The sequence below is a fragment of the Petaurus breviceps genome, unplaced genomic scaffold, assembly GCF_028583685.1.
Source record: "Petaurus breviceps papuanus isolate PSGF00001 unplaced genomic scaffold, PetGlider_PUasm1.0 90784, whole genome shotgun sequence".
In the NCBI taxonomy this organism is placed as follows: domain Eukaryota; kingdom Metazoa; phylum Chordata; class Mammalia; order Diprotodontia; family Petauridae; genus Petaurus; species Petaurus breviceps.
This window is the reverse complement of record NW_027187345.1, coordinates 5,462,660-5,474,102: the sequence shown is the minus strand read 5'-3', so window position 1 is coordinate 5,474,102 and position 11,443 is coordinate 5,462,660. Positions and strand designations below refer to the sequence as shown.

The window sequence follows — 11,443 nt, the reverse complement described above, 5'->3', positions numbered from 1 at the left end:
AGATTTTTTTAATGGGAAAAATACTCCTTTTCCTTAACTTTTTAAAATCCTGTCAAATATTTTAATAATGAAGGGATTTCTCACTTACTTCATACATACATGTGAAGTACTGAATCACCAGAGGATACAAATCATATTTGCCATTGGCTTAAGCTTGGTTTGACAATTTTGCAAAGGTCAGTTTCTCGATTCCATGAAAAAAATCCCAGCAAATCTCAGTTTTAATTAAAAATGCAATTATGTGTTATGCTTTTAAATAAATTGTCAGTGTAGCAAGAGAGGTGATTTTGCTACTGACAGAATTTCAGAACAAAAAAATTTTATTAGTTCTACCCTGCTCTTTCCCAAATCCTCAAATCATCTGAGAGAAAATCCAATGGTGATTTAAATAGACCCAGTTGACAATGACAGGAATTATGGACATTTAAACAAAATGTTGCACCCTAAATTGAAAAATAGACTAAATCCAAAAGGGGCAACTGAGGCAGAAAAATTCAAAAGACAATTGCTGTGATCTTCTTTGTCTGACTAACTGACTATAGCTAGGGAACTGAATCAAAAAAGGCTAAAATAAGCTAGAGACTAAGAAGGTTGAAGATCTGAGAGATGACTTTCCTGTGGGGAAAAGACCATGAAGCAGTTGAAATACAAAAAAGAAGCAATAGATGTCAGCCATGGAGACCCAAAGCATCAAGCATTTACTAAGTGTTTAAAAGGCACTGGGATAGAAACGCAAAAGCAAAACGAAAAACAGACCGACATGAAGGACATTATATTTTACTGGGAGGATATAAAATGTAAACTGCTAAGTTCAGGCATAAGATTATTTGAGAAGGGGAAAAGCCCTAACAATTAGGTATTCAGAAAAGGCTTGTTATAGGATGGTGGTCATGTGGGTCAAGAGAAGAACATTGATAAGAAATGTGTTGTGCAAGAAGAATTTCCAAAACTGATTGGATCTCAGAGGGTAAAGGATGTATAAAGAATGATTCTGAAGTTGCAAAATCATGTGAATGGAAAGGTGGTAGTACATCTTACAGAAAAAGAAATTTGGGAGGGGAGATAGGTTTTTAAGAGAAAATACTAAATTCTTTTTTAGATATGCCAAATTGGAGAGTAGGTTATGGAATAAGAGGAAATGCATATGGTATGGCATCTGTATTGTGAGTCAAGTAAGAGGTGAGGTCTTCTGCTGAGAGACAGTGGAAAAGATGTCATACTTTAAGAGATTCGAGGAGAGAAGAAAAGGTTTGGATCATCTTTTGTGGAAAGTGCAAGGGAGAATCAATTGGGGAGAGGAAAAAAAAAAGGATGGCCATGCAGAAAAAAAGATCTAATTGAGATTCTGTATCATACGAATGTATAGTGAACCCATTTGTTGATCATGTGACCAACAAGATGGAAGATTAGATATTTTCTCTGATCCTCATAATCTCTCAAACTTCTCCAAAATGGAGTAGGTTTTGATTTTTGGTTTTGTTTTGCTTTTTTTTTTCCCAACTGAGGGATCTGGGGAGAATGGAGAAAGACTATTAGAAGGGAGAAGAATAGAGAGAAAATTAGGATCATAATGGTAGAGAGAGAATTCTTAATCTCACAAGATATACAGGTTTTACAACTTCCAAGGTGTAATGGTAATAAAATTTAAAGATCCCTTTGTATTGCTAAACTGACAGGTACTTAGCACCTAGTTTCAAATTAAGCTTCTGTTAAAGAAACAGAAGGTATGAACCCCTGTTTCTGATGTAACAGGAAGGGAATGAACAGGGAGAAGCAATACTGTCTATAAGGAAAAACCCCAGCTGAGAAAGTCAGAATTTCCTGGGAACTTGTGGTGGCAGAGCTCCTTCTGAGGGCCAGTCAAGCTGCTGAAGATTTCCAAGGGCCAGCCAGAGCTTCCAGAGGAGGCAGGACTGTGGTGTCAGTACTTTGTCTGTTTGTGGCTTTGTTAAGCTTTGGCTTCCCAGGAATAGAGACTGTGGAGGATTTAAGGTGGACTGGACACTGTGAGCTTCAGCATGGAACAGGAACTGCACAGAGAGCTGGACAAGGAACTGGGAGCTGTCTGCCTTTGAACCCAGGTGACAGTTTGGTGAATCCAGGTAGGATCTGGGAAGGGGATCCAGGGAAGCTGAAAGCCTGCCCTGAGTCAAGATGAAAAGGCCTCTCCATAGGTACTGAGTAGTGATGTAATTGTGATTTACTTGTGATGGAGAGGTTGATGGCCTGTATATTTCCCACTACCCCTTAAGAGAGTATGAAGTAGTGACTGATGACTGAGTAGTGACTGATGATTGAATAGTGACTGATGACTGCATAGTGACAGATTTGTAACTTAGTGTGCCCCATGGATGGAGGACATTGACCTTTTTGTACTTTAGATTGAGTTACTAAGTGATTTATTGACTAAATGATTGTACTTTGTTGAAAACTGTGACCACTTTGGTGAGAACTATGTGGCCATTTTATTGATAAGTTGTTGAGTTGTGACATGGTGAATGCTGTATTTTTGTTTTCTGTGATAAGCTGCAACATTGTGAATGTTGTATTTTGATTTTCTATTAATGTTTTGCTCTGATTTATTATTGAATAAATAGAGAGCTCACTATATGCTGTAATCAAAACCTTGAAAGCTGTTCACAGCAGCAGTCCTCTGGAAAGCTACTCATGCATGGCTTTACACAAGGTCACTTTCCCTTTTCTTACTTTTCTTAATATATACACAATACTGCTTCTCTTAGGCAATCTTTATCTTCTAGGAACTCAGTCTTTCCTCTCTGCTCTCTCCCCACCATCCATGGACACCCTTTGTCCACAACACCCTTTCCTACTTTTAAGTCCTAGTTCCCCATTCGTTCTCCATTCTTCTTTGTATCCATATCTGCTCCCAGATAAAGACTTTGTATAATTTATATTTTGGTGAAATTTAAATCTATCATTTCCTTTTAGAACGATATTTACATTTTCATTCCCACCTCTTATTGTAGAAATGAAATGTTTTGTCAAATTTATTTCTTTGGAGATCAGATATAGGATACTTTTTGAAGAACTAAAATTTCTTCTTGGTATCCCTGAAATTATACCAAACAAGAACAGAGATCTTGTTCTGCCTACCACTAAGATCAGTCCCATTGTTATGACACTTTCCTTCTTAGATGGACACAGAATTTATGAAATGATTACTATGTGGCAAGCACTCAGCTAAATGTTGAAAAGACAAAACAGGCAAGTGGTACAGCGCTTGTCAGGAAATAATACATAAAGGGGAGCTAAAAATCTAGGATTATGAGGGCTACACATGCCTGTTGGGAAGGAGGTTCCCCACTTCCAACTATATGATGGCTGGCGTGGAGGCAGCATGCTTTGGAGTTGGTGGTCAGATAGGGAAAGGAGAAGGTCACAAACATGTATTAAGTACCTAATATGTGCTAGGCACTATGCTGTTACTGTTACAAATACTATCTTATTCAATCTTCACAACAACCTTGGGAAGTGGGTGTTATTATTAACCTCTGCCTCTAAAATCAGGATAAGTGACTTGCCTAGGATCACACAGTTATTAAATGTCTGAGGCCAGATTTAAAGTCTAGTCTTCCTGATCTGATAGAGCTCAGTGCTCTAGCCACTGAGCCAACTAGCTGGAAAGTGATATAGAAACTTGGTTTTAGGAAAGACCTATCAGAGCTCATGACAGTTTTGCTGTGATGCTTTTCTTTTTGGATCATGGGAAAGGACATGCATGGCCTATCATTTATGACCACATTTCAGTAGAGATTTCATTTCCAATATCTATAATGTCTCAACTATATGAATACATGCAGTCTCTATAAGCCAAATTCCATTTTTTTTTTTAAATCTTAAAGGAAAAACAGTTTCTTCTGAGCATAGCTTTATTCAGGTTTTCCCTTTCTTGTTCTCACCGTCATTCATTTAGTTATTCAATTGGGGAATGTTTCAGGGATCAAATGCTGCTGCAGAAATAACATGGCCAGCTTTTCATTATGTGTATGGGCTGTCAATGAGAATCAGGCAACAAGGAGGACAATTGAGTGGGAAAACATATAGTAGTTTGTGAGATGAATTCCAAAGACGTACAAGATAGAATTATCAACTAGTAATGAAACAGAATAGGAAAAATCTGTATCTGTAGCTGCTGTTCAGAGACTTGGAAATCTAATCATCACACTCTAAGTGAAGCAAATATACCTTGATGGGGAATTTAAATTCCTCTAGAGATCCCAGTACATAAATATTTAATGGACATACCTTCAGGTTTCTCTACATTTGCTTTTCTCCTTCACCTTAATTGGAATATAATGAAGTACTACAATATGAATTCATAACCTATCAATGCAACACCCATTGGTCTGGCGCCTGGTCAGTGTCTCTCAAAAACTCTATCAGTATGTTTATGGCATCTGTTATATTATAAGCTTCTAGAGGATGGATTCTGTTTCTTGTACATGGTCTAGAATGTAGATACTGCTGATGGCAATGCTAGGTAGTGGGTTGCCTGCTGGACTTGCAGTCACAAAGACCTGAGTTCAAATCCTAGCTCAGGTACTTTACTGGTTCTTTGACCCTGGAAAAATCACTTAACCTTTCTTAGACCCAGTCTTCTTATAAGAGGGAGGTAAAAATTAGTACCTACCTCACAAGGTTGTTATAAGGATGAAATGGGATAATATATGTGAGGTGTCTTGCAAACCTTAAAGCGCCATAAGAAATGGATAAGAACAATGAAATCAATGAGTTCTTTGAAATTTTATTTCATATTTTTCCTCCCCCTCCCCCACAGGTAGTTAGGTTGCTCAGTGGATAAAATGTTGAACATAGACTGAGGAAGAACTGAATTCAAATGTGACCTCAGAAATTTATTAGCTGTGTGATCTTGTCCAAGACACTTATCTTCTGCCTGCCTCAGTTTTCTCACTTATAAAATGGAAATGATAATAGTACTTATCTCACAAGGTTATTCTGAGGATAAAGTGAGGTAATATTTATAAAGTCCTTTATATATTACCTGGCACATAGTAGACATTTAATAAATCTTATGTGGCACAGTGCCTGGAACATACTAGGTACCAGAGAAATGCTAGCTGTTATTATTGTAAACTAACTATTTTTCAGAAATATGTTCTTGTCCTTATTATCTATTACATAGCTGGGAAGTTTCATTTTCTAAGTGGGAAAGAAAAATAAACTTATTTAAAATCAGTTACTGGAAGCTATTAGCTAGAGTTGTTTTGAAAAATTGATCTAGATTTCTCAGACCTAGAAATCTCTTGGAAAACATTCTATCAAACAAAAATAAAGTTTTAAATTCTGCCTTATATAATATGTTGGTGCAATATACAGAAATATTTTTTTTAGTAATTAGTGCTGTTCAGAACTGAAATGGGTTGTCCACAAGGGCACATTGGATATGTCCAGACACAATGAATTAGCATTTGTTAGAAATGTTGGGGGAGACTCCAGTAGGAAATAGATGTAATGATTTCTCACATCCTTAGGTCTCCAACTTGGACTTTCTCTGCTAGCCATTGCTATGAGGACACAGAACATGATAAAAAATATACATTATCTGGTTGATGTTACTAACTAGGCAGCTCATATTTTTGATTGAATTTAACACAAAGTCTTCATAATAATTATACAGAACTGGTGTAAATTTTGAGAAAGTTGCACATATACATATATAATTCAACCTGGCATACTAGATAGGTAGCTGGCCTCAGAACCAAGAAAACCTAGGTTCAAATCCTATCTCTGACTCATACTGACCATGTGATCCTGGGCAAATCACGTAACTTCTCAGTGATCTGGAGACGTTCTAGATCAGTAATCTCAAAGACTATAAGTTGTAGGAAACATCTCCACTGGTAGGGGGCACTTCCTCACCCAGGAGTTCTCTATATTGGACTAGTCCAGGGACTTGTCTTTTTTTTTGCTAGGAACTCCTTTGGTAATTTAGTCAAACCTATGCACTACTATCAGAATAGTGTTTTTAAATGCATAAAATACATAAGATTATAAAGGAAATCAACTTATACGGTTATCAAAATATTTTTTAAAAGAAGCTCACTGACTCCAGGAAAAGAATTCTTGTTCTAGTCCCTATCCTTATTCTTATTTATATAAAAATACACAGAATAATAACTACAGATTTCTCTATATGCCAAAAAGGTACTATACATGTCTCTTGTGATAGAAGGCCAGGTCTTTGAGAATAAGAATATTTGTCCCTTAGGGCCTATTACAGTATCTGACACTTAAGTAGTCATTAATAAGTGCTTGTTGATTGACTATTTGAACATATTAAAGGTATGTGGACCAATAGAGAACATGTCCATTTCTAAACATGATTACTTCTAGTGATTTTTTTCTGTGTGTGGCTATAGTGACATTTAAAAAGTTGGAGAGACATAATTTCTGAATAATTAGGTATTTTATTATTAATGCTAACATTTTAATAAAAGAGGTCACTGACACTCAAAATGCCTAAAAACAATCATGAAGGCAAACTCAAGGCTTATATGGCTTTGGAAAAGCTGGTGTTCAAAAGGGAGGTAACCAACTCTGATGGATGAACAAGTAATGAGAGGTAATGAGTATTACAATGAGGGGCTGGATTTATTCTAATGAACTTTGATTATGTCATTTGCTTCTAAATTACCCCCCAAGTCTTGGGAAATCTAATTAAAGAATTTATCCCCACTCAAACCTGATAGAACACAACGGGATTAAATTCCTTTTAATGTTAGTTGAGTTCTGACCAAGATTGAGGAAAGTTAATTCAATTTCTTTATCAGTAATATCCTTCAAGAGACTGAACTTTGAAATGAGGACTATAGAAAAAGGGGAAACTCCAGATGTCCATAAATCATGTTATTAATAATCATTTCTTTCATTGTTTGGAAAGGGACAAGGGCTAATATAGGTTAATAATTATATATAATTAATTATATACTAACATTCATCATATATCATACAATTTAAATATTATATATTAATAATTTTACATTTATAAATAAGACCATTTCATGTTTTGCAAAAAAGAATATATCCAGAAATTCTCTAGTAACTCTTAGTGAACCTAAATTAATTTTATGTCTGAATGAAATTAAGGAAAATGTGCTTAATTTTCCAATTCTGCACTTTTTAGCAGTGAAACTTCAAGTAAGGTTAATAGCACAAATTAGCAGTGGACTTATTTAAGTAGAGACTTATGACTTGCTTCAGCAATTCTTGGTAACCTCGGAGTGGGAATTCAACTCAACAAACATTTGCTAAAAATTGACCATGTGAATGGCAAAGTGTGCTGTAGAGGATGAAAAAACAGCCTTGGAGCCAGGAAGATGCCCTTCAAATCTGCATGACCGTGGGCAAGTTGACTTCTCTGTGCCCCCAGACAATTCTCTCAAACTCTAAGTTGCAGATGACATTCCTGTGTACAATGGTAGAGGACATGTCCACACTAGAAGTTCCCCATAGCCCCAATGAGCATGGGTCCCTTCTCTTCCCCCTAAACAAAAAATAAAAATGTGCACAGGTCCATACTAGGAAGATACAAAGACCCCACTTTGAGACTGAATTAATGGTTGATGAGTTCCTGCTTAGAACTGCTATACTATGAGAAGCCTCTGGCCACGATGGTGAACCTTCCTGCCCATTCCACCTCCACTCTGGATAACTGTCACACAAGGGAGTAGGTTCCATCCCTTCTTTTTGTTTTGTCTTCCTCTATTAGAATGTGACTTCTCTGAGAGAACCATCTTTTGTTTTTTTGTTTTTAATACCCTTAGTGTTTAGCATAGTGCCACATAATAAGCACTTAATAAAGGCTCTGTCATGTCAACATGACATACTCCCTGTCCTCAAGTAGCTTACATTCTACTAGAAGAGAGAATCATAGAATCAGAGTTGAAAGGGATCTTTTTTTTTGTTCAGTCATATCTGACTTCATGACACCATTTGGGGTTTTCTTGGAAAATATACTGGAGTGGTTTTCCATTTCTTTTTGTAGATAATTTTACAGAAGAAGAAACTGAGAAAAATAGAGTTAAGTGACTTGCCCAGAGTCATACAGCTAGTAAGTATCTAAGGCCAGATTCGGACTCAGGAAAATGATTCTTCCTGACTCCAGGTCCAGCACTCTGTGCACTATAGCACCACCTACCTTCTCTGAAAAGGATGTTAGAGGCCATCTAGTCCAACTGAGGCTTAAAAAATTATCCCCTCTACAAGATACCTGATAAATCTAGCCTCTGTTCATACATCTATAAGGAAAAGGAATACTTCTTCCCAAGGCCACTCATTCTTCTTTTATGAAGCTCTAACTGTTAAGATGTTTTCTTCTTTTGCCCACCCAAAAGTCATCTCTGCATATATGAACCCCAGTGGATAGCTAACATGCTTATTTCTATAATAAGAAGTGAAGAGATACCATGAAATAGTAATTTTCAGTCCTAATCAAATTGGACATAGTGATCTATTGTCATTTTATTTCCATTTCTTCCTTTCTAGTAAGATTAAAAAAAAATGTAAGGGGGAGTTCATACATAACACCATAGTTAGACCTGGCTCTAGGGTCAGGAAGACCTGAGTTCAAATCTAGCCAAAGACACTTACTAGCTGTGAGACACTGGGCAAGTCACTTTAGCTCTGGCTTGGTTTCCTCAAATATAAAATGGGGATTATAACAACACCCACCTCTTGTTGAAGAAGAATATGAGATATTTGTATAGTGCTAAGCACGGAGCCTAGTGCACAGTAAGCCTTTAATAAATGTTTGTTTGCATCCTTCCTTCAAATGTGGCATCACACAGGATAATTCAAATTAAAAAAAATTCAAACATGCATATAACCAATATTTTCCATTGCATTCTAGAACCTAACAATTATTTTCTAAATGGGAATAGTCTAGGATAGGAATTAAGCAGTTTCTCACATTTGTTGACCCTAAAAACAGTGTCATCACAGATACTCCCAAACAGTGTTAACCACACAGCACTCCAGGGCAACATCTCAATTAGAGTAAAGGCAAAAACTAATCTCTGAAGATCAGTGAAACAGGAATCACTAACACATATAAAAAATAATGGATATACTAATTGGATTCTCACCACATGAGTCCTGTCTGCTGCCCTCTGGTCTGCACTATTGCTCTGTTCTTTGGGATGTATGGGGAGCTCAGCTGGACTAGCTCCTCTAGTCTGAAGGCTTACTGAGCCCTCTTTGGGGCTGCACATCCTCTTTTGGTGTCTACCTGGCACTCAAGTCTCACCTGTGACTCCAAGAAGCTGTAGTATACACCTCAGCAAAACCATCTTAGCAGAAGGGCTAAACCAGGTTGAGGGTTACCAATGGGACTCAAACCTGTAGGTGAGGTAAAGGATGTCTACCCCAAGCATGTAAAGACTTTCCCCAGTGGAATGGGCACATAAGAACAATTTGTTCCAAAAGCCATGAAAGGCAGCTGAAGCAGACACTGTAGAGCGCTTAGAGCTTGGTCAAACACTGAAGAAGCCAAGGTCATATGCTTTGTCTTGCCACTAGATTTATATGGCTTTGGAAGAGAGTGTGAGGCTGGCAACTTTTTTGTAATTCTGCCTCAAATCCAATTTTCAGCAAGTCAAGTTGTCATCCCATGATGTCATTGATCCTCTTCAAAAATGTCAACAACAATGACAACAGCAAGAGCTCTGTTCTCCAGAATGATAAGATTTTCATTTACAAATACCATCATGAAAAGCCTAAGCTTTGAATAAACATACTTGGTTGCAGTTGGAACTGGAGTTTTGAAAGGAGGCTGTTGAAGTCCCCAGAGCAGCTAACTTCTGTTTTCCCTCTTCACCCATATGGTTCAGCCACACTGCCTTTCTTGTTATGCTAACATTACTGGGTATCCCATGCTGGAACTAGCACTTGGTACAATTGCTTAGGTTCTGGGTGGTGAAATCTGGTGTTGAATATAATAGCATTTGTCAATGAAAAAGACCAAAATCAGAGCCAAGAAAAGGTACATACTTTGTCCTTTGTGTTCATAAGAATTTAGAGCTGGAAGATATCTGAGGGGCCAATTTTACAGGAAATTGAGATTGTTCCTACTGAAAGGGTGACTGAAGTTAAGATGAAGGACAAGAGCAAAGATACTGGATTCTTTTTTATTTTGGAGGGCAATTGGAGTTAAGTGACTTGCCCAAGGTCACACGACTAGTTTTTGTGATAAGTGTCTGAGGCCCAATTTGAAGTCGGGTCCTCCTGACTGCAGGACCAGTGCTCTATTCACTGTGCCACCTAGCTGCCCCTTGGATATTGGATTCTTGAAGTTCTATATGCATCTTGCATGTTAAATCTCTGATTTGTTAAAATTATAAAGTAATACGTGATGACAAAAGGCTTACCTTGTAAATCACATAGTATTCATGTAGTTTTTAAAATGAATGGTGATCTTAGGGAAATTAGTTCCTACCTAGGCTAATAGTAAAAGACAGATGGAACTCAGATATAGCAATATCGTGTCACATGACTAAAAGAACTCACATCTAAAATGTCCTTCATGAAAAGTAGATGAAGGATGAGTGTTGGTTAGGATGTGAAGTTACTGGAAAAGAAGGCATAACAAAGGAAGCCTTCAGTTTCAGTATATAGATATATGTGTGTGTGTGTGTGTGTATGTATGAGTATATATGTAGAGGTGTCTATTTTCAAACTTTACTATTTTTGATATTTTTGATCATGTGTGGGAATATGGTTAAACATAGACATGTGTCAGCATAACACATAAATGAAGATCATCTCTTGGTTTTGCCTAAAGCTTTTGTTCATAGGTGCTTTTTGCTCTTTGTGACTGAGTCTTCCTAATGCCATGGCTCCAAAGGAAATATTTTCTCCAGTGATTTTACAAGTTCACCAGTTTAATTTTTTTAAGGTAGTTGTTAGTGTACAAAATGTTGAGAGTGGTATGGAAAATGGAATCCCTCCTCTGTACAGCTGCCAAAGTAATTTTTCTTAAGCATAGGTCTATGTCACATCCCTACTCAATAAACTCTAAGGACTCCCTATTACCTCTAAGGTCCTCTATTTGGCATTCTGACCCCTTTACAATCTGTTACATAGACCTTTCTAGTTTTATTATATTACTCCCCTTCACTTACTCTATATAACCCAAACTCTCCTTCTGTTCCTTACCCATGACTTCCTTGCCTTTACATAGGTTGCTGCTCATACCTGGACTTCACTTCATTCTCACTTCTACCTCCCTAGAATATTTATTAGCCTTCAAAATGAAGCTCAGGTGCCACTTTTAACACTAGACCTCCTCTGCCCCTCAAGTGACAGTGCAGCCTCCCCACTCCTACCATCGATTTACATTTATTTTGCATATGCTTATATATATATAAGCATTTCATATATGCTTCACACACACATATATATGTGT

General features: G+C 37.1%; 1 protein-coding gene across 1 annotated transcript in view; it reads left to right on the top strand.

Annotated features, from left to right (window-relative positions):
- The first annotated feature begins 1,748 nt into the window (after positions 1 to 1,748).
- Positions 1,749 to 11,443, top strand: part of LOC138147346 (VIP peptides-like) — a 114,105-nt gene continuing 104,410 nt past the window's right edge. The window contains exon 1 of the mRNA XM_069069747.1: positions 1,749 to 2,102. The gene's annotated coding sequence lies outside the window, so the exon portion shown is untranslated. The remainder of the gene's footprint in view (positions 2,103 to 11,443) is intronic.